The following is a 24,787-nucleotide window of genomic DNA, read 5'->3' as shown; positions in this document are numbered from 1 at the left end:
TCAGTCTGCCTTCAGTAATAACGAGGCGAGCGTGCCTTATTTGTGTCTCGTCTATTGAGATCAAAATGGTTCACGTCCAAAATAAATAAATAAGTAAATAAAGTTACATTATTAAGTCTTTGTCTGTTAGGATTTACGTGTGGGCATTCCCGGTACACTATTGGGACTACAACATCACAGTGCTGCAGGACGTCGCTAGGGAAGACAAAACAAAATGGTTCAGCCGATTGATATACAGGAGTTCAAAAAAAATGGTTCAAAGGTCTCTGAGCACTATGGGACTTAACATATGGAGACATCAGTCCCCTAGAACTTAGAACTACGTAAACCTAACTAACCTAAGGACATCACATACATCCATACCCGAGGCAGGATTCGAACCTACGACCATAGTGGTCGCTCTGTTCCAGACAGAAGCGCGTAGAACCGCTCTGCCACAACGGCCGTGGTCTATTGAGCTGCTTGCGGGCAAGCGCGTGTTTGCTTACTTTCGTGTAGTGGCTTGCCATAGAGACCGACTTCATTGACCATAACGGCGTTTCTTACCGCAAAGGAACAATTAAATTAACTTGTCCGTTGCATCATGAATGACTGAAGGCGTATGAAGTCGAGCGGTTTATGCGGCGAACTGCAACTCTCACCCCACGATGGTTTCAGAATTCATTCTTCGATTCTCAGTACCGCTGTGTACATAAAGCTGGCGAATGACGAGCTGTGCAGCGACGTTGTGCGGCACCATACTAAAGATCCAAACTGCCGATAATCTGGCGGACGTGTAGGGACTGCCGTGGTTGATCACGCTGGTTTTGGCCTCCCAACGTTAAGGATTTTCGAACTCCCGTTTAGGGTACCGTCGGACGTTGTAGTGGCCATCTTTAAATTTTCGGAGGCGTTGTCAGTCACACTGCTGAAACGTGGAAGACGTTCGAAATATACCGTGTTCTCACATAAAATTTGAAGTACGGGAACACTTGTCTTCCTGCTTGGTTATTGCCGGCTGCAGGGCTGTACGATTCTCGATTGATGACTTGGTCAGGTTGTGGGCAGAAAGGCCACGTCCATTGTGAATGTCTCCGCCGTAGAAAGATTCAGACGCCGGTCGAAGACGTCGCTCTTCTTGCGGCGTCCAATGTGTTATCTCTATCTTACGTTTCCGCGACGAGTCTACCTGCTGCGGGCACTCTGCATTAGTCGGTAACGGGGTCGACTCCTCACGCCGACGCAATGGAAGTTTTGTCTATCTTTAGTACAAAAGGGCGATGACCGTCTGCAGGCGCATGCTGTCTGTCCCGATACCATGATTGTAGTTCAAGGAGATGTGCCGACCTTTGCTTTCCTGCCGTCTGACCACAAGTCGGACGACAGCCTCCCACCATCCGCCATGAAACAACATATTAGGAACCAACGGTCACCAAGGAAACGGAAGGGACAGCGCTATATCCACTCTGTTGACTGCCTTCATCGGATGTGTGCACAGGATGACGTCTTTGCTACGGATTGTGCTAAGTCCTCTGTTGCACATGTCGACGCAACGTCTTCCCACCTCCATCTCGAACCAGTGTCTACAACCAGACACGAAGTTCTCCGAAACATCTGATGCGGTTGTCTCCGATTCTGTGTCTGAGGCTACATGTGGGTGCACCTATTGTAGTATTCCACTGAACTGTCTCGGTGAGACGGCATCGATTTTGCGGATGGACGTTCTGGAGGTGTACAGTGCTCCCACGCAGTCACAATGATGTGGGGGCCTGTGCTTCCCGCGTGTTTGAACCACCCATCCTCCCGGCGTTGGCAGCTTTCCGGCCACAGTCAAAGTTAATACCATTCCCGTAAGCCACAATCTGGTCTTACTCCATGAAATACTATAGGCCGCGGACGTTGACGTTGCCCTACTTCAGGAGGTGCACATTGCTACTTTCTATACTCCCCACATTTCTTCAGCACACATCTCTCATATTTCCCCTACTGACAGAAGGGTGCTGATCCTCCTACGTGCCGATATCCTCGCTGATACACTTGCCTATCTCCCTAATGTCAGACGTATGGCTCTCTACTTGCGTCGAGATCGTCAGTGTCTATGCGCCATCTGATTCGGGTCGCCGCCCTGAAAGTTCCACGTTCTTCTCCGAGATAATCGCGCCTCTTTCCCTGGGTCAGCCGGATACATTTACCAAGGGAGGCTATTTCACCCAAAAACCAACTACCACGTCATTCTGCACACGTGTCACCAGCGACAGTTCTACAGCACCTCAGCCTTTGGAGTTCCTGGGAGTATTTTCATGGTGATCTTGTAGGGTTTACCTATTTCACTTGTCAGTCTTCCAGTCAACTGGATATTGTCCGTATCTCCCGCGGTATTATCAGTAGGGTGCAGGCTCCTGAAGTCTGCGTTGTCTGACCATGACGAATTTACCTGTGCCATCCATAGCTGCCAAATGGTACCTATAGGCTATAAAAAGTTCTGGTGGTTGGTATTTCCTATTAAGTAGTAAAGTTTTGAACTGTACTTACAGGTTGCCTGGACAATTTGTGTGTCTGTGTGTGTGTGAGTGTGTTTTGGTGTGATAGAATTTTTTGTTTTGTTTTTTGTGGGCTGTGTGTGTTTTGATGTGATGTAACTTTCTTGTGCTGTATGTGTGCCTGTGTGTTTTGATGTGATACAATTTTTTTTGTGGCCTGTGTTTGTGTGTTTTGATGGGATGTAATTTTTTGTGCTGTGTGTGTGTGTGTGTGTGTGTATGTGCCTAGAAGGTGAAGAGTTTTTTTGTTTTATCTTATCATTTTCTTTATTAAGTGTAGTAGTGAGCCTGTGCTGATGTGTGTTTTTTCATTTATCACATGTTTGTCTTCTGCTATGGCTTTCTGGATGTGGAAGTTTTCTTGCATTTGCATAAGATGTTTGTCATGGTTACTTATTCTCATTATTTTCATTTCTTGCTCTATGTTTGTAGAATGATGGTTATGGTGTTTTAAATGTTCTGCAATTGTGGAATGGTTTGTTTCATACTTCCAACATCTGATATATTCTTTGTATCGTGTTTCAAAATTCCTGCCTGTGTATACTGCATCACAACTTTGAAATTCATATTTATATATTCCTGATTGTTAGAATTTGTCCCTCTTGGTAGCTGGCTGGCTTATGTGTGATTGGAGGGTTTGCCCAGGCTTATATGCTATTTGAAGCCCTGTCTCTTTAGAATGTTTGCAAATCTGTGTGTTAGTTTATGTATGTAGATCATGGTGTACCATTTGGTTCTTTTCTGTGTGGTGTTGTCATTGTGTGTGTTGCTTGAGTGTGTTTGTAAGTTTTCAGCTTGTGAATTCCATTGTATTCTGGAAATGTTGTTTGTTTTGTAATTGTGTTTTTATTTTTTGATTGAGACTGTGTACCACACGTGTGTCATACCTGTTGTTTCCTAGCTATTTGTATGGTTGTACTCATTTCTTGTTCATAGTTTCTCTTGTTGAGTGGGATTCTGTTTAATCTATGTAACATGCGTCTTAGTGCTGCAAGTTTCTGGCTGTGGAGGTGGTTGGATGTGGAATGTATTACTGTGTTTGTGGAATGTATTATTGTGTCTGTGGTTATTGGTTTTCTAAAGATGTTAAATGCATGTTTGCCATTTTCCTTTTTTTATTGTAATTTCAAGAAAATTTATTTGATTGTCTTTTTCTTTTTCAAGTTTGAATTTTATGTTCTGATGAGCTTTGTTTATTTCTAAATGGAGTTCATCTATTTTTTCACTTGGCTCATCTACCAGACAAATAATGTCATCCATATATCTGTACCAATATATGATTTTGAAACTGTCATTAGTGGTTATCTTTTCAAATATTTGATTTTCTAGAAGACTGGTGAAAATGTTTGCCAGTGTTCCTAATATTGGGGAACCCATGGGCAGTCCATCACTTTGTAGATAACATTCTTTCTAAAACTGAAAGTAGTTTTGTTCAGTTGTCAGTCTGAGCATATCTGTTATTTGTTTTACCGCACCTGTGGTGAGGTTGATGTGGGATGAGAGATTTTGTTCTATGATTTCTATTGTTTCTGTGATAGGGATGGAGGGATACATATTTTCTATGTCGAATGAAATCAGTGATGCTATGTGGTACCTGTATGTTCTGTATGTTATTTATTATGTTTCCTGTGTTTATCACTGTTCTGTTGTTTTCTACTTTATAGTGTTCTGTAACTAACTTTTGGAGGTGTTTGGATATGTGGTATGTTGGGGCTTTCTTGAAGTTGATAACAGCTCTCATTGGCATTCCATCTTTATGTACTTTCAGTTGACTGCGGAGTGTTGGTGCTGATGGCTTTTTCTGTGTTATGTATTATTTCTGTTTGTCTGTTAGTGTGTGTTCAATGTTTATCAGTATTCGTTTCACGTTTGCCTGGTATTGTGTAGTTGGACCTGACTTCAGTTTTTGTATGGCATTGGTGTTTATGTATTCCTTAGTTTTTGTGATGTATTGCTCATTATCTATGACTAATGTATGATTGTTCACTTTGCTATTGTTGCAGTGTTTCAAACCTTTGTCCCAAAGCATATTTTTTTAATTTTCGTGTAGTTCTGTCTCTGTTAGGTTAACTAAACGTGGATGTAATGTGTGTTGGTGTTCATGTGGTTTCACGTTTAAAGTGTAAATGTATTTTTGCGTCTTTTTAACTGTTCGTTTCATTATCTTCTATTTGTGTTAGTTTTGTAAATGATTTATTGCTGTGAATGTGTTGTGTTCATTTTTTTCTACTATTCACATGAAAACTGTGACGCTCGTTGTGTCACTGTGGTGCCACCGCTGCTCACATTGCTGTCGCAGATGCAGTGCCATGCACCAGAGTCAAGTGCGGAATACGATGGTCTTTCATCTTGGTACCGCCACGTCGCCATCTAGAGCCCAGTCTTCTTGCGACTATACATTCCCGTGATCACCACTGCCATTAATCATGTGTATTAGTTACATTCCTGCTAAGGCTGTCTGCAATATCGCAGAAGGAACATCGAGCTTCTCGTAGCCATATTAAAGGATTCCGTTCAACTCAGCGATATGTTGACAATGCTACATATGTAAAGACGTTCTTGCTAACATTGACTCAGCACGTCCAATCTCAAAGATAACTAACGCTCAGGAATGTCACAGCCTGTACTTAAAGTAAACATGATTTGCAATCTCATAGCGCTAGTACAAACTCCACTCTTACGCGACTGGAGCAAAAGTTGAGTAGACGTTATCTGTCAAATGTAGGAACACGTTCACTAAATTTCGTTTATGTAACACAGCTTCTTTCAGGTGTTGCGATTTTCTTTCTGTCAATATGGCTCTGAGCACTGTGGAACTTAACTACTGAGGTCACCAGACCCCTAGAACTACTTAAGCCTAACTAACCTAAGGACATCACACACATCCATGCCCGAGGCAGGATTCGAACCTGCGACCATAGCGGTCACGCGGTCCCAGAGTGCAGCGCCTAGAAGCGCTCGGCCACTCTAGCCCGCTGTCACTTTACAGTAACTTCACTATGGAGAATATGTAGATGACTTAAAGACAATACTGGTCAGACATTTGGCCATCACGTACCAAGAAATAGCCTGTTTCAATGGAAAGATAATTTCATATTTTGAGTGCAGTATCTCCCAACTTCTGACACAGGTAACTCCGTGTTAATATGTTTTGTACTCAGGTAGAATAATTCTAGATTTAACAATCACTTACTGAAACACGGATTGCGAAGATGACTCAACTGACAGTATTAGCAAGACGCTGATACAGTTAGTTTTCACGAAAGAGAATATAAAAATCTAATGGTTAGTCTCTCTGGGGCACCATGAAAGAGCCAGACACTGCTCTAGAAACAGATGAGAAGCGTACGACTTTGCAGCTAGACACATGGTTGCCGAAACTTTCAGGAAGAAATATTAGGGCGCCTTTGGCTAGTAATGCATGTGGCCCCAACACCCCATCATAAAATCTTATTGCATCAGCAACTACTTTTGTTAAAATCTGTGATATGTACCAGAAAACAAAATCGGAAATAGGAACACAACAGGATACTATCCAAGTCTGAGAATTGTAGGAAGTCAGCTTTCGATTTTAAGTTACATGCTTTGAGCTAATAGCGTATATTTTGTCGTTTATGGTCGTGTATTCTTAAGTTTTGGAAGCGCCTTTGACTAGCAAGCAAAACATAAAGTGTCCCCACTACGAACAAATCCACTATATAATTATGAATGAAAATCATCAGCAACGACGGTCTAAGAATTCCAGCATAAGTGTCACCCTCGTTCTGCCATCAACCTTGTCAAAGCGAGTGGACGAGAGGACACATTGTCACGACACTGTATTACCCTTTTGGCAGGAAACTGTGCTTAAAAGGCTGAAGACTCAACAATAATCCACATTAGGAGAACGCAGAAGCCAGTGGAAAACACTACATGAAAGGCACAATAAGATCCACAGGATATGTGGCCTGTAGTGGAAACAGGCTCATGGTGATCTCTCTATTGGCAAAACATCCCAGATTAATCCCCATTCAGATATCCAGGAGGGGACTGCCAAGGGAAAGGTGACCATGAGAAATAAGTAGAACAGTTAATAAAAGGCTAACACTTCACGAGTCGCTGCCTGGAACGTTTAAAATTTGAACGCTGAATGTAAGAAAATCTGAAACCTATATGTACTGTGGGGACACTGAATTGAAATACAAAGAACGTAAGAAAATGATCAAATGTGTGTAATTCCTAAAGGACCAAACTACTGAGGTCATCGGTCCCTAGATTTACACACTACTTAAACTAACTTAAACTAGTTTATGCTAATAATAACATACACACCCATTCCCTTGGGGGGGGGGGGGGGGGGACTCGAATATCCGGAGGTCCGGAGGAAGGGGGCGCAATCCGTGACATGGCGCCTCTAACCACGCGGCCATTCAGCTTAAGAATTTCTGGTCATATGAACACAGGGTAATATCAACAGCAGCAGAAAGTCGTGTGTGGGGAGTGGGATTAATTATGAATAGGAATTCAGGGCACAGAGTGAGTTAACGTGAACATTTCAGTCCTGTGCTCATCAGATTCCATAGCCAAACAACGCCAATAACAATATTTCAGGTATGCGTATCGATATGAAAAGCAGAATATGAGGCTATACAGGATGTATACGAGGATACTAGATGGCTAATTGAGTACGTAAAGGTATTTGGTAATGTAATGGTTTTGTGGATTGCAATGTGGTTATAGATGAAGCAGCAAAAGAAAGAGATAAGGTAGAATACGGGATTGGTAGCAATAATGAGAGCTGAGTAAGACTAACAGAATTCTGTAATAGGTTAGAACTAGTTGCAGTGCATACGCTGTTCACGAATCGCAAGGTATAGTTGGAAAATACCCGGAGGCATGCGAAAGCTGCAGCTAGCTTAAATAATGCTCACGCAGAGATTCCAGGATTAGATACTGTATTGTAGGAGGACCGAGGAACAAATATGGGCTCAGACCACAATTTGGTATTGACGAATAGTGAACTGAATTTTAAAAGAATCGCCTGGAAGAACCAATACGTCTCCAAGTGGGACATAATGTACTGAGACGAATTTGTAGTTCATGAAAGAAGCGGGTGGTGCGATAAGGAATAACGCAATAAGCAGTTAAATCAGAGTGGACTAGTAGACGGTGATTAAAGGTAACCTCGGAAAAAACCGTCCCAGATTGCCGAAGAGGGATTTAACTGTCACTCATTGCAGATATGCGCCTGCTGTGTTGACCAACGCACCACTTCGATCACAGGAGTTTTTCCAACGAGAAGAACTAATATGTTTAGCACTACTGACGCACAAGTTGGTCGTAGCATGAAGTTCTTTATGTTCTTCTAAGGTGCTGTAGTGCACTAAGTCTTACGGCGTTTCATACCTCAAGATAATAGCAACGTTGGAGACTGCACTCCTTTTGAGTTCTGTTACACCCAGTTCTGTGCTTGTGCTACGATTGATATGAGGTGATGATGATTATGTGTGTGGAACAAAATAGCGAAGTACGTGTGAGCTGATAAACTGCTAAACAAGGTATAAGACACAGCGGCCGACGTTTCTTTGGCCGTACCTGGCATACCCTTGATTGTTTGCTTATATCAGCTGCTGGCGCGGAGTTTTCAAACGATAGCATTAGGTTTATTTACAGCGTTCGAAGACAATTCAAGTACACTACAACATCTGAATGACTTCAAGAATATTTCTTTCTTTTTCAGGGAGATATAGGAGGTCCGCTACTGGTGAACGGGAAGCAGGTGGGAATCGCCTCCTGGAATGGTTACGACTGTGCCACTGCAGCCTCGCTAGGCGTCTATGCCAAAGTTTCCTACTATGTCGACTGGATCAATCAGAACGCATTGTGATTCTCACTGCTTCCTGTTTGTTTTCTTGCTGTGGGCTGTAGATACCACAATAGTAAACTTTAGAAAATAAAATAAGCTTTGTTCTTCACACTGTACGTTTATTTCCGTCTGTGCCTGGAAAGTATCAAAACCACCAGTAAAAATTCAATGTACACTACTCCGTATCGACGACTGTGAGACACAAGAGTCTCAGAGTGACCTATTCTTTAACATTTTCTTTCTAAGGGTTTTTTGAGTCGGTCTCAAAACCTTGTGTGGTTTGTACATGATTTCTGGTGTGTGTAATTACTGTATTGCTCATTGTTTCTTTCGGTTTTACTTGTACACGTATGCGTCAGGAATAATGTACATCACACAAAAAGAGTGCCTTACAATCAGAGTGATTAGTTTAAGATTTTGATTCAAGTGTCCGAGACAGGCTAAAGGGGAACAGACGTTTTAAATTGCAATTAAATATTTCATTAACTGAAATAGATATATGGTCAATCGAGATTCAGTGTGCTACTTGTCTCAGATTCTGAGGGGCGTTGGTTTTCCAGTGAGGATCACTGACACACCTCTAAAAATCCTTGTGTGCAGCGACTGTATATGAATGATTTGTCGAGGCACACACGCACCAACGCGGGATGTCACAACGACCGTTTTGTTCCGCCTGACATAGGGAGAGATACGAAATATTTGAGTAACTCAAAATCCATTTATAGATTCTGACTATCAGAGAGAGAACGAAACAGACGATAGCAATCACTAGAGGATAACATGCATAATCAAATAGCCAATGAATCTAAACGGTATGTTTCACCTCGATAGCTAATTTTCTTGGCAGTTGTGAAGCGAGCAAAGGATTCTCAAGATGTAGAACTAATGGGGAAGACTAAAAATAATTTTCGCTTTTCTAGAAGCCGCATTAGCAATACAATCAGGAGATGGTGGTTGTGTTGAAAAGACAGATTCTAGTCTTTGCATTCAAAGCCGGTTCACGTTAACGACTCAGTTGAGAGATATACATTACGTGAAAGGACCTATTTAGAGCATTTTTAAAATGGCAAATATGAAAGCTCTAATAGTCCTCCACGCTATTCGTCTTACTCACGGAAATAAGAAAGCAACGTTTTCTTAGTCAGGTTGGAAATGTGTAGAGTGTTACGTTTTAGAATCCGCCATAACTTAAGTGATGGGGGAAGTAGCACGTATCGAACGGTTCGTTATTAGTTGTCATTTCAGTAGCCAAGGACCGTTACTCGATCTAACAGCGCCTCTTTGTTTTAGACACCTTTGTTATCCGTGAAGATTTCGCAGTCAGTTCAATTTTGGTCGACACGATGCTGTCGCATCTCGCTCACCAATAATACTTTGGTTCAACAACTTCAAACGAAAGGGTCGGTGAGATATGAAATATATTGGGGAGGTGTTCGGACTGTTGGAACAGCAGAAAATATCGAAAACGTTCGACTAGCTGTCGAGGTCAGCCCTCGGTGTACGGCGGTGTTATATGCTTGCGCTTTCCTCAGTTCAGACAGTTCAATCGACCGCCTTTCACACCTTGACCTTCACATTCATCCTTTTAAAATAATGGTTGTTCAAAACTGAAGCAAAATTGCTATGTACGATGGCATATGTTTGCAGAAATAATGCTGGAAATGCTGGAAACATTGGAAAACGACCGTATTCTGTTAATGAATAGTGAGGCTCATTTTCACTTAGCTGGTGCTGTGAACAAACAAAATTCTCTGTACTGGTAGGAAAATAATCCACGAGAACTCTGCGAGGCGTCCCTACATTGTGAAAAAGTAACTGTGTGGTGTGCATTAGCCCTGTTTGGCATCACTGGACCCTACTTTATCCCGAGAAACCAGACGCACTGTGACTGTCGACTCACAGCGTTACATCACGATGTTGCGAGAATTTTTAATGCCAGAACCGAGAAGATATCAAACTGGCGCGTAGAAAAGTATCCGCTAACAGTCACAATAAAAGGTTATTTATTTGTCACACGACCGGTTTCGGGCCTGCGCCCATCTTCAGGTGTTTATACATTCATGTACATGTTTGTACTTTTGGAGATCACTGTATAAATACAAAAAAAATTATTTGCTGGTGACTACACAGATACAAGTGAGACAATTGTATTTGGTAAGGCAGTAATTGACGAAAATATATCTGTACTTACTTAAAGATGAAGCTCCACTATTACAGTTATGCTGTGGTGATAGTTTTTCCACTTAACTACACACGTTTTGTCATTTTCAGGTCCATGACCAGCAAATAATATTTTATTTATTTATACAGTGATCGCCAAAAGTACAAACATGTACATGAATGTTTAAACACCTGAAGATGGGGGCAAGCCCGAAACCGGCCGTGTTACAAATAAATAACCTGATTTGATCCATTATAAATGGTTTTTGAATGCCTGCGACTGTAGATACAATAGGTTTACTTATAAATAAATAAATCTTCTGCTACCAGTCACGATTTTTTCTTTATTTTACTATTCGCACGACGCGTTTCGAGAAATGATTCCCATTTTCAAGTGCGTTGTTTTTTATGTGTGTTAAGCCTTTTTTTTTTTTTTTGGTGTTGTCAGTGTGTGCGAGTCTGCTTCATTTTGTTGACTTTTACTGTAATACATAATATGTACTCACACACTGACAACATCAAAAGAAATGGCTTAACACACATAAAAAACAACGCACTTGAAAATGGGAATTATTTCTCGAAACGCGTCATATGAATAGTAAAATAAAGAAAAAATCGTGATTGTTAGCAGAAGATTTATTTATTTATAAACAAATAAATAACCATTTATTTTGCTGCAACCCATAAAGGAACAGTCACGGAGTTCGACAGCATCCACCATGGATAAAATGCATTAGATATCAAACTGACCTCAGTAATGCTCTGTTTCAACAGGATGGAGCTGCCATCCATGCCTGAAAAGCAGCATGGGTTGATTGGGCATGTGGAGTGGCCTCCTTGATCTGTAGATCTTCCTCAGTGCGATTTTTTCTTATGGGGCTACCTCAAATCTCGAGATACACTGAAAAAGCACGGATTGTTGAAGCTCTGTCAGAAGTATTTACTCGAGAAATTGGAGAAATTTCCCTTGCTATGCTTGGAAGGTGTATGGACAGTTTTTCCACTCGCCTGCAACAACGTCAGGATAATTAAGGCCGCCACTTGGATGATGTAATTTTCCCCACCTGAATTCTTGTTTGTGCTTTCCGTTCATCAAATGACTTTCTTTTAACCTTTAAGAAATAGAAAAATTGAATTTTATTAAAAAGGTAAATGTGTTAGAATGTTTTGAAAAGTATAGCATCTCCGTGTCCTGTCCTGTATGTGGCTATTTTTCCTCCAGTGCAGAAACATCACTGGTGACAAAACCAGGAGGAACACACGGTGGAGACCCACCCTGAAGTAACTGCTAGACGTGATTGATCGGTTACAGTTTATCGGCAGAGTAGTAGTCACCTTAGTCGCAACACGTATGGACATCATTATCTCGAAGACAAACGTGTTGGGTAAACGCGCCTGTAGGATAACACTCTGTTCCCCGGACAGTACTTCGGCAACACTGAAGTGCCTTGACGGTAAGCCACGCGCCAACGAGCTGGTGCTATCGACTCGTCCGCTTTCTCAACGCACTCTGATTGTGTGAGTCTATCTTCCCGTGAATGGTAGTCTCTGGACCCTAAGTCTATTTCTCTTGTAAGACTGGACAAACTCACACTTTATTTACTTCTGCAGTTCATGTACAAATTTTCCATTCATTGTTTTGTGGACCCATTTGTAGTCCAGACCTGTGTACCCTAGGTCATTCCCAAATTTTGAAGGACGTTTCAATTTGTTCTTAATAGCAATACATTAAACTTATTTCAAGTGACTTCTGTAGCACTTATCCGTATCCGTAAATAATTTTATTCATGCTGCATCTGGAACACCTGTTTTCATTTATTTGTTCTCATGCTAATGGTGCAGGTGACAAGCAGTTTCACGGGTATGATCTCATTCATCCATGTACTTTTCGGGAAGGGGTGGACGAGCTGGAAATATATTTAGATGAAGATTACCACGCATTTTCTGTTAACCATGCTGTCCTTTTCAGGTCGATATGACCCCGATGTTGTTATAAATTTCGATTCACATTGTTTACAAATCAAGAGAGCTTTACAAAATTTGGTGACGTTGGCTGAAAACATAACAGCCATATGACTATAAATTATAAAACCACATTAGTTACATATGTAACGTCCATGTCACAATGTCAAACACAAATATTATTATCTAAAAACAAATACTTTTATTTTTCGGGGTGTTTTACGATAGTAATCATTTTATAGTTTCAAATTACTATGAACAGTCAACAAAGCCTCTTCATTTACAACAATATGTTTGTTTTCTGCTTTTACTAGGAAACTGTTTAGCACTTTCAATTATTCAACTACTATTTCTACTCAATTTGAATTGTGACACCATGGCAGTTAGAGCACTGACTGATGTTGAGCTGGAAGAATTAGCAAAGTCCTCAAGTGATCAAGAGGGAGTTTCCAAATCCGAACATCACGGAAGTAACGTATGTGAAAGAAAGAGTTCTGAAAACAGTGACAGCACCCCACAAACCATATAATATAGAGTATAGTCTGTGAGCTGACCACTACTTGTGAAGACGAAAAGAAGATACAGGAAGTAAAAAATGGAAATGTAATTACTTTCGCCTTCTCAGATGACAAATAATTTAAAGTTCTGGAAAAGATCTGCTTAACAGACAGTACTATTCACAAATAATGCTGATGCAGATCATAGTACTTTACTACAGGGTTATGGTGGAAGGATACACTAACTTGAAGACCTCGATAGTAGTAACTTTGAGAAGTATGAAGGAATAGAATTGGACGTTGGACTTAGTGTTAGTAAAACTATTGGTCCTTTGTGGCACTATAAATGAAAATGAAGATATAAATTAGAATTTCACATCTCACCAGTGGTAGGCTAGTCAGACATCTAAAATTTACCGTTTCCTCTCATCTAATAGCTGTAGATAAAAATCTTATAATTTCTTAGCATTAATATACCACGATATTGCCTGGTTTTGAAATACATGTACCAGATCAACGCATACAGTATACGGGTTTCCATTGTTAATGAGAGACTGATCCTTTTATAGTTACATGATGGTAGCTGGAATAAGACACCTTTTTTTATTTATAATCTCTCTTATCACAGAGAGTTAAACGTCAGTAGCGGGTTCTTTGGTTCTCCTTTTCATGGCATACATTAGCCATTCTATGTCAGATCACCACACTTAAAAGAAAAAATTTATATCACCATTTTACGTTTTGTTCAGATTTTGTGTACTAAAAGGCGCGAACTGAGGCTAACAAAAATACCAAATTTAAAATCTTTATCTGAAGCCGTTTCTGAAATATGGATATATAAAATTTTCAACAACTGGTTAAATAAGTATAAACAGATTGTTTTAATAATCACTCTAGGAGCTGTCCTAACTGAGCTATAGAGCTTTTAGAGGTGTCATTTTGCGTCACTTTTTATACTTTCTCGGTGATGTAGGTTCCAAATAATTTTTTGCAAAATACAAATTGAAATTTAGATTCGATTTTTTTGCGAAAGCTACAAAATTTAAAATTTTAAAAATTTTTCTGTAAGTACTTAGTATTGCTATAAATCACATGGAAAAATATAAATATTGGATGATAATGGGTTCATTGCTTAAAAACATTATTGCTGACCCTTCTTTTTGACTAATAGTTCCATTCTGACCAAACCTACCTTTAATAAACACGTAAATAATTAATATATGGAAAAGTAACTAAAATATAAAATATATCAAAATATCATCTTATAACAAATCAGACAGCATACCCAAATATTAAACTTAGTTGCTTGCTTACTTAAATTTTATACGATTTAAGCTAATAGCCAATTACATGTAAAACAAAAACATTCATTATGGGACCTATAAATACAAATTTAAGTAACAACAACCAAAACGGCCTTGCTGTGTTGGTGCAGAAGGCTGAAAGCGAGAGTAAACTACAGCCGTAATTTTTCCCGAAATCATGTAGCTTTACTGTATGGTTAAATGATGATGGCGTCCTTTTGGGTAAAATATTCCATTCGGATCTCTGGGAGGGGACTACTCAGGAAGACTTCTTTATCAGGAGAAACAAAACAGGCGTTCTATGTATTGAAGCTTGGAATGTCGTATCCCTTAATTGGGCAGGTAGGTTAGAAAATTTAGAAAAGGAAATTGATAGGTTAAAGTTAGATATAGTGGGAATTAGTGAAGTTCGGTGGCAGGAGGAATAAGATTTCTCGTCAGGTGAATACAGGCTTATAAATACAAAACCAAATAACGGTAATGCAGGAGTAGGTTTAATAACGAGTAAAAGAGTAGAAACGTGGTTTAACTACTACGAACACCGTAGTGAACGCATTATTGTAGCTAAGACAGAAACAATGCCCACAGCAGTACAAGTTTATATGCCAACTAGCTACGCAGATCATGGAGAGATTGAAAAAATGTGTGATGCGATAAACGAAATTATTCAGATAGTTAAGGGGATCGAATATTTAATAGTCATGGGGGACTGGAATTATATTGTAGGAAAAGGAAGAGAAGGCAAAGTAGTAGCTGAATAGTGAATGGGTGTAAGAAATACAAGAGCAAGCTGCCAGGTAGAATTTGGGTATAATTTCCAGAATGAGATTTTCACTTTGCAGCAGAGTTTGCGCTGATATGAAACTTCCTGGCAGATTAAAACTGTGTGCGGGACCGAGACTCGAAGTTGGGACCTTTGCCTTTGGTGGCCAAGTGCTCTACCAACTGAGCTACCCAAGCACGACTCACGCCCCGCCCTCACAGCTTTACTTCTGCCAGTATCTCGTCTCGTACCTTCCAAACTTAACAGAATCTCTCCTGCGAACCTGGACGGGCGTGAGTCGTGCTTGGGTAGGTCAGTTGGTACAGGACATGGCAGCGAAAAGCAAAGGTCCCAAGTTCGAGTCTCGGTCCGCCACACAGTTTTAATCTGCCAGGAAGTTTCAGGGTACAATTTAACTACAGCTAACAATTGGTTTAAGAATCATGAAAGGAGACTGTATACGTTGAAGAGGTCTGGAGGTACTGGGAGGCTTCAGGTAGATTATATAAAGATAAGTCAGAGATTTAGGAACCAGGTATTAAATATTGTAAGACATTTTCAGCAGTATATGTGGACTGTGGCCACAGTTTATTGGTTATGAACTGTAGAGTAAAACTGAAGAAACTGCGAAAAGCCAGGAGTTTAAGGAGATGGTATCTGGATAAACCGAAAGAACCAGAGGTTGTAGAGAGTTTCAGAGAGGATAACTCGGACCGGTTGACAAGAACAGGGGAAAGAAATACAGGAGAAGAAGAGCGGGTAGCTTTGGGAAATGAAATAGTGGAGGCAGCAGGGGATAAAGTGGGTAAAAAGACGAGGGCTAGTGGAAGTCCTCGGATAAGAGAAAAGATATTGAATGTAATTGATGAAAGGAGAAAATATATAAAAATTCAGTAAATGACATAAGCGAAAACGAATACAAAGGTCTTAAAAACGAGATCGACAGGAAGTGCAAAATGAGTAAGCAGGGATGTCGAGATGACAAATGTGAGGATGTAGAAGCATACCTTACCAGGGGCTAGATAGATACTGCCTACAGGAAAATTAAAGAGACCTTTGGAGAAAAGAGAACCGAATATATCAACATGAAGAGCTCAGATGGAAAACCAGTTTTAAGCAAAAAAGGTAAAGCAGAAAATGGAAGGACTATATATAGCGCCTATACAAGGGCGAAGTTCTTGAGGGCAGTATTATGGAAGTGGGAGATGACGCAAATAAAAAGGAGGTGGGAGATACGATACTGCGTGAAGAATTTGACAGACCACTGCAAGACCTAAATCAACACAAGGTCCTAGGAGTAGACAAAATTCATTTAGAACTACTGATAGCCTTATAAGAGGCAGCTACGAGAAAACTGTTCCATTTGGTGAGGAAGATGTATGAGACAGGCGAAATACCCTCACAAAGGAATCAGGTGTTGACAGCTTTGATAATTACCGCACTATCAGTTTAATGTATTACGGTTCCAAAATACTAACATGTATTCTTTACATAAGAATATAAAACCTTGGAGAAGCTGACCTCGGGGAAGACCAGTTTAGATTCAGTAGACATGCTGGAACACGAGAGGCAATACTGACTACATTAAGGAAAGGCAAACATGTGTTTCTAGTATTTCTAGACTTAGAGATGGCTTTTGACTATGTTGAATAGACCACTCTCTTTCAAATTCTGAAGGTGGTCGGTGTAAAATACAATGAAGGAAAGGATATTTACAATTTGTACAGAAATCAGATGGCAGTTATAAGAGTGGAGGGGCATGAAAGGGAAGCAGTGGTTGAGAAGGGTGTGAGACAATGTTGTATCCTATCCCCAATGTTATTCATTCTGTGTACTAACCAAGCAGTGAAGGAAACAAAAGAAAAATATGGAATAGGAATTAAAATCCGTGGAGAAGTAACAAAAACTTTGAGGTTTGCCAACGACATTGCAATTCTGTCAGAGACAGCAAAGGGCAAGGAAAAGCAGTGGAACGGAATGGACAGTGTCTTGAAAGGACGATATAAGATGAACTTCAACAAAAACTAAACGACGATAATGGAATGTAGTCGAATTAAATACGGTGATGCTGAGGGATCTAGGTTAGGAAATGAGACACCGAAATCAGTAGATGACTTATTTTATTTGGAAACAAAATATGTGACTATGGTCGAAGGAGAGAAGGTTTAAAATTTGGAGTGGCAAAGGTCAGAAAAACATCTATGAAGAAGAGAAATTGTTGGAATCAAGTATGCTGTAAGTGTCAGGAAGTCTTTTCTGAAAGTATTTGAGTGAAGTGTAGCCTTGTATAGAAGTGAAACGTGGACAATAAACAGTGTAGACAAGAAGGCAATAAAAGCTTTCGAAACAGAAGAATACTGAAGATTAGATGTGTAGATCGCGTAACTAATGTGGAGGTACAGAATAGAATCGAGGAGGAGAGAAAATTGTGGCACAACTTGACTAGAAGAATGGATCGGTGGTTAGGACACGTTCTGAGGCACCTCTGGATCATCAATTTAGTATTGGGGGGAATAGTGAGGGTAAAAATCGTAGAGGAAGACCAAGAGATGAATTCAATAAGCTGATTCAGAAGGATATAGGTAGCAGTAGTTACTCGGATATGAAGAGGCTTCCACAAGGTAGAGTACCATGGAGAGCTGCATCAAATATACTGCTGTGCTGAAGACCACAATATTTGATGTAATGGTTCTGGGGCAAAAAGAATTAATGAAAATATATGTTCATCTTCCATAGAACTGACGTAGTGTATACACGTTGAGCAAGTTGGTTCCTGTCTGTGCATGCAGCTTGTGAACACTTTAAACAAGGAATTTGCCTTCAACCATGCACGAGTTTGCTCCCCGTACAATCATTCAGTAACTAGAGCCTTTGCTGAGAGGATGTTTCCTTTAGTGTCTCCTTATAAAGTGGATAATTAAACTTCTTATATTACTGTTCATAAGGCATTATCGTGAACTATGGTATTAGTTCAAAGCAGTCATTACTCCTACATTCAACCAACTTTTATTTTAAACATTCTAATGAGTCTTAGTGTTTGTTGATAGTTCATTTACAAGTAAAATTGTAGATTGAAGAAGGGTTCTAAGTCATTTTTGTAACAATATTGAATCTAGTTGAAAGTATTGTGCTGTAAGAGTGCACCGTTGTAATCCAGTAAAAAAACTTAACATTTTATTACAGACAGAAAGAGCTGGGAAATGGTACAATGTACATATTAGAGTTGTTTTAACTAATATCTAAAGGCTCTATGATTTGTGAGAACCGTAGGAAACGTGTAACCAATCAGAAAAATACTGATCCAGTCAGTGATAAAAATGCTGAAGATGAAGATTATCCTAGATCAGCAGTAATCGTCCCAGATGAAGACCCAGAATTCACTTGAACTTCGATGGTTGTCCAAACAGTTAACACGTCACTTCTACAAATAGATGAGTTCCCAGGTGATAAGAAATAAATATGTCTAAACCCTATGCCAAATCCAAACTGAAAAAATCTGCATATCAATTAAACAATACTTTTTGTTTCCGCTGAAACTTCTATATCACATAATGATATCGAAATTAACGAATCTGTTCTTCAAAATCTTGGAACTAACGTTTTCTGTTCTTCAAGTGGGAAAAAGAAACGAATGATTCTTGCAAGTTTACCTGAAAGGCTGAGTATCAGGAAGATAATGAGAGAATGTAGTGTTCCTAACTACATTGTTTGGCAATAGAAAAGTGTTTTGAAAGAGGAAGGATTTATCTATGGTCGAGACACAAAATCAGGAGAATGTTTACCAATAGAAACTATCATAACTGAACATTCATTTTATGAAGACGATGAAGTTAGCCAGGAAGCGCCAAGTATTAATGAGCATGTCGGGGTTACAGAACCAAATGGAAGTAAAACATATGGCAAACATACTTATGTTGTCTTACCTTAAAGAAGCTTATGATATTCCAGAGATAAGTATCCTAACATAAAAATAAGAATCTCTAAATTTCCTGATTTGAGACCAAACCATTGCATATTAGCTGGATAGAGTGGCGCATATTTAATTTGTGCCATGCACAACACAACAAAAAGTAAAATTAATGAAAAGAACGCCAAAATAAATATAGTAACAAATGGAAACTTAAACAATTACAAACACTGCAGCGCAAAGAAAGCTTTGCAGCCCATCATCAATTGATTCCAATAAGGGAGATTGGGAGTTTTTTCTGGGAGAAACTGTTATACGTAAATTTGTACAAGAACCTCTTGGTGAAAATTTAATTGAAGCATTTCAATTCCGCCAGTGGGTGTCAGGTGGCCACTGTAATCTGGAAATCCTACAGAGAACTTCTGGAGAATTTATAGATTTTTTTCTGTAGCGATATGACCTCCTTGGTTCAGCATAATCTTATTGACAAGTAAGAAAGAGCATTCTTGAACTCCACAAAAGAAAATTTTAATTTGTCAGAATTTGTTGTCACATGTGATTTTTCAGGAAATGCTAGTGAAGTTCTACAGGATGAAGCTCAAAGCTGCCACTGGGGTAGACAAGAGATTGCTGTATATCCTTTTGATATATATTACAAACAAGAAAACGAAATTGAGCGAAGTAAGCTTGGTCATTTTTTCTGATTGCTTAGAGCACTATTCAGTTGCTGCTTGGACAGTCCAAATTAGATGTATTATTTTTCAGGTGGTTGTGACATTCAATATAAAAATAAAAAAAAGCTTGCCTGGAGATCTATTTGAGTGGGCAGTAGATGAAATAAAAAAGTAGATTTTGGCTATGCCGCTCAACAAATGTTCTTAAAAGGCTGGCTTGAAGAATAGACAAACTGAAGTTACAAGACATATCATGCTATTTCACAATTGTGTACGACAAAAACGTACGGGTAGATAAAAATTCAGAACAAAGATTAAGAAGCTGAAGAAATATGAGTAACTTCCAATCCAAGTGGACCAGTTACATCATTCTCCTATTCTACTTATGTGGATGTCCTGTGTCAGCTGTGGATTTTCTCACAGAAGCAAGTCTATTTATTCCGACTAGTGTAACATACAATCTTGTTAAAAGTGATGTAAGCCAAACCCATTTTTTTTAAAAAAAAATCTGTGAAGGCCCGAGACAATATCTGGAAAACTGCTTTCAATTGAAAACATAAGTTTTCTTTACATTAGTAATACTCTGTTTTGTACATAGGTGTTCAAAAATTATCATTAGTATCTACCCTCTCAAATGTTTTCTACATATTAACAACTATTGCTCAAAACCAAGCACAATGCACTTTTAAGCCTTAATAGTTGCGTTTCAAGCATCTTGCACAAGTGCCATTATATTCATGCTTTTTCTATACCTTATTTAAATTTATAGTTAAAAATAAGATTTTCAACATTTTGTTTTACCGATTAAGAGACTACTAATGTAAATTGTGAAAAATTAAAGTATGGAATCAATTTAATTACGGAATATGCTGAAAGGAATTCTCATTCTACAACGAAGTGTAAGCTCATATGAAACTTTTTGACAATTTAAAATCTTGAACTCGGGACCTTTACCTTTTGCACTCAAGTGCTCTACCAACAAAGCTACTCACGCACGACTCAAGAGCCCTCCTCAACGTTTTACGTCCACCTGTTCCTCTACTACCTTCCAAACGTCACAGAAATTCTCCCGTGAAACTAGCGCTCGTGGAAGAAAGTATGTTTCGAAGGTATTTCTTAGCAAAAGCCTGGGGGAAGTTAGCAGAACTTCAGCCTTTCGTAGGCAAATGCTCAACCGACTGAGCTACTCAAGCATGACTCACAGTCCATCCTCACAGCTTTACTACCACCATTACCTTGTTCCTCATCTTCCAAACTTCACAGATGCTCTCCTACCAAACTTGCAAAACTAGGACACCTGGTACATAGGATATTGTGGAGAAAAGGCTGAGCCGCTTGTATGAAAATTCCTGTCAGATTAAAACTGTGTGCTGAACCGAAACTCGAGTTTTGGCCCTTTGCCTTTCAGGGGAAAGTGCTGTACTGACGGAGCTACTGGAGCACAACTCACGACCCGTCTTCACAGCTTTACTTCCGCCAATACAAAGTGAGAACTACAATCTAAAAATATACCCCAGGCCATGACCAAGCCATGCCTCCGAGTTATCCTTTCTTCTAGGAGTGCTAGTCTTGCAAATTTCGTAGGAGGACTTCTATGAATAATGGAAAGAGGGAGAGAAGGTACTGCCGTAAGTAATGGCGTGCGGACTGGTTGTGAGTCATCCTTGGGTAGCTCAGCCCCGGGGTGACTCACAGCTGTGATATGAGGCGGACATGCTTGGTATTCCGAGCAGCATTCAGCAAGCATCTCTTTGTTTACCTCTTAGCAAACGGTGTTACGTTGCTATATTTCTTCAAGTTCTGAACTTCAGTGACGTTGTCTTACCGCCATGCGCGTAAAGATAGAGACCTATCAATTGGAACAAGCACGGCCTCGAGAACACGAAGTGGAACAGTTAAAATCTGACAAACGTCATATCACACGTCAAGATGTTGGGGAATTTCACTTCTCCATCAAGTGCAGCGTCATATAAATCAGACTGAAGATAGAAGAAGGTCGTGCTAATATTGTGTGACGTTAAAGCCAGAGACTGAAATTTAAACACCTTGGAGATCCCATCGGAGCTGTTTCAATGGATCTTGCAGGGTTTGGCCTCTTCACGCTGCGTGTACACAATCTTCCTTTTGAGGCATGCAAGAAGTGCTGCAAGAAGTGTTTGTGTCTGCCTTATGGAAATGTCTTCTTTCACATCGCAGAAAAATGGCGCGCTTCAGATCTAACTTGAATGACCAAGAACGATCCTTCTGATCTGATGACTGACGATGTGCAGATGTGACATACGGCAGTCAAATGGAATCTTGTGAGGGCCGTGGCCATGAGAGCTATGTCCAGTCCAATTGCCTCCTCAGATGCCTGATTGAGACGTCAGAAGGAGATGTCACACCAGCTACGAGTCCTACAGCGCTACCTGTCACATACGTTACTGCTGCGAAAGTATCGGGTGCATCCGCCCAGATTCCTTTCAATCTGCCATAGTTGCCAGACATCGACGGGAAGGTGTGTCTTCATATTGTCCTTCCATCGAACGACGCCCTTGGACAAAATTCGGAACCTGAGAAGCTGCGTGACAATAGCGATGAACGTCGACTAGAGCGTCGTAACACGCTCTTCTATCCTTCCAGTTTGGGTGACGTTGGATGACAGGAAGTCCCTTTATGATATGAAGCAACACGTTCCGAAGCAGAAGTCGTATGCCATTGGAGGATTTTCTCCTCAGGATGGATACGAGGCAAGGCGACCCGATATCAGAGAATTGGACGATGTGGCGATCCCGAAAAGCCTGCTGTTGAGTGTACTACCTTCACCACCTACCTCAGTTGTTTGTCCCCCTCACTCCCCTCCGGCGACTACGTCATGTGTTGGTAATCAGTATCTGGAAGTCGCCGACATGCTCCAGCGCCCTGATGATTATCATCCTGAACTACTCGCTGATGCCACTTCCCTTTCTTGGGAGACGACGTGGAAGAGGACTCCGAATGGCCTGTGAATGTCATGGGTGGGTGCTTTCCACTCGTTGTGTTCCCACTGCCTTCTCATAGTGAAAGTCGTCGCTTTACCACATTGTGCGGTATGCCCTCGACTGATGCCACTGGTGGATTGCATGTCTCAACGACAGGAGTGCTGGAACAGACATATCACATGACTACGACCGTTGCCAACGCTATATGTGCCCCACATAAGCTGGAGACATTCTGAGTAATTAGATGTGGATAATTAGATGATGACCTCTTAAAAGGACTGGGCTTTGGCATCCCTGGAGCTAAATGTCAGCATCACCATAATCTTTCAAAATTGAAGAATTCGTACTGTTATGATGGCGATTGAGTGGTGAATGGCCTTTCCATTAATTCATATTTGAATGAATTGCTCAAGACAAATCGACTGTTTTTTTTTTAAAGAGTAACTGCTCTTCTGACTTCATCTACAGTTTTTTGTATTGACTTATTCATTCCATGTTCTCCATCGAAATTTAAATGAAATGCAAAGCGTGGCATACTTGTAAGATTCAAAAGCATCATACATCATTTCATTTTTGTAGCATTGTGCATTATTGAAGCTGTGATACTTTTATATTTGGTAGTTGTAGCCTTACCTGTATTAGAAATATTTTCTACAGTGCATGTTTCTTCAGATTGAGAGTAACTCAGAAATTATGACTTTAATCCTTTTGATGTATAAAACATACTGTGACTGCATAGAAAGTAATAGTGATTATATGTGTCCACCTGTCGTTCTCTCTGCAGTGGTCAACTCATTTTAAATTTAATCAAATAATTGACAGTATTTGGTAACGTTATCAAATTTGCAAATTATAATTTGTGCAAATCATATTTACGAGTTTTTAAAAATACTGTGTAACCAACATTATGATTTTCATGAATGTGAGTGGTTCTATAGCATTTAGAAATTTACTTTTGGGGATGTCACTAACGAATATCAGTTCGGTGTGAGGGCATCACAAAGGAAAATGCCGGCCGTAGTGGCCGAGCGGCTCTAGGCGCTACAGTCTGGAACCGCGCGACCGCTACAGTCGCAGGTTCAAATGCTGCCTCGGGCAAGGATGTGTGTTAGTTAGGTTTAAGTACTTCTAAGTTCTAGGGGACTGATGACCACAGCAGTTAAGTCCCATAGTGCTCAGAGCCATTTGAACTATTTGAACAAAGGAAAATAGATAAGTATCTAGTCATAAACGTTGGATACTGATTGATACATTGATTTCTTGGAAGAAATTTCATCTCAACTGGAAACTGTCATGAATCTGTCCTCACTGAAGACCATTTGTCACAAACATTTGCTAGAATCTGTGCAGAAGTATCATGAGCTGCTTGTAATACTAATCTGCTTCCTGGTCCATGCCATTGAAATGCTTTTAGATGACATCTTTTTCGTTTTGATAAGCAGACAGGAAAATAAGTGGTTGTATTCTGACAGTAAAGACAGTTTGCATTTTTATCCAGTTTGGTAAAATTATACATATCACATGAAGCTACTCCAGTTGCATTGAACATAGATGTGTTACACTTACGTGAAAATAGCAATGCTATATATATCGTGTTATTATTACAATGAGAAACATCCATGTTCAATCATACTGTAAGGGAGAGCACTGAGTCAAGTAAGAGTGAAGTCGGACTGCGAGATGAATAGATGAAAGAGCCAAGAGTGCTGAGATCTGCCTCCACACTAAGTCAGGAGTGGTATAGAACCGCAGAGTAGTGCGCAGCAGGAAATCCAGAAACAATGAGGGGTAGAAGAGCAGAGAGCATTAAGCAGTTGGAAATCAGAGAGCAGTGAGCATTAGGGGAGCAGAGAAAGGACTGTGGTGAGTTCTGTAGGAACAAAGAACAGTAAGCAGCTACGAGGAACTAAATCAGGGAGTGAGCAAAGAGCACAGAGAGTGGAGCGACTTCTGAGCCTCCGATTCAGTTCCTTGCAGCTAACTCACGTTCAGGAGAGTAGCCCTGTGCCTTTCTTGCAAGTTTCTTTTTTCAAATCACGAGGGTCAGTAAATTTCGAGAAAGTGTCGTCTGGGTCAACAAGATGTTCTAATGAACTGACTTCTTTCAATTTCTGTTCGTTTCAAGACTGACGAAAGGGTCTGATAAAAGTGAGGTGCAACAACACAGGAATACGCATCGCCTATAATGTATTCTTC

General features: G+C 40.1%; 1 protein-coding gene across 1 annotated transcript in view; it reads left to right on the top strand.

Moving 5' to 3' along the window:
* Positions 1-8,355, top strand: part of LOC126267513 (anionic trypsin-2-like) — a 123,517-nt gene extending 115,162 nt beyond the window's left edge. The window contains exon 8 of the mRNA XM_049972812.1: positions 8,239-8,355. The gene's annotated coding sequence lies outside the window, so the exon portion shown is untranslated. The remainder of the gene's footprint in view (positions 1-8,238) is intronic.
* The last annotated feature ends 16,432 nt before the right edge of the window (positions 8,356-24,787 follow it).

This window comes from Schistocerca gregaria, chromosome 4 (assembly GCF_023897955.1).
Source record: "Schistocerca gregaria isolate iqSchGreg1 chromosome 4, iqSchGreg1.2, whole genome shotgun sequence".
NCBI lineage: Eukaryota > Metazoa > Arthropoda > Insecta > Orthoptera > Acrididae > Schistocerca > Schistocerca gregaria.
The sequence above is the reverse complement of the archived record's forward strand: the minus strand, read 5'-3'. Positions and strand labels throughout refer to the sequence as shown.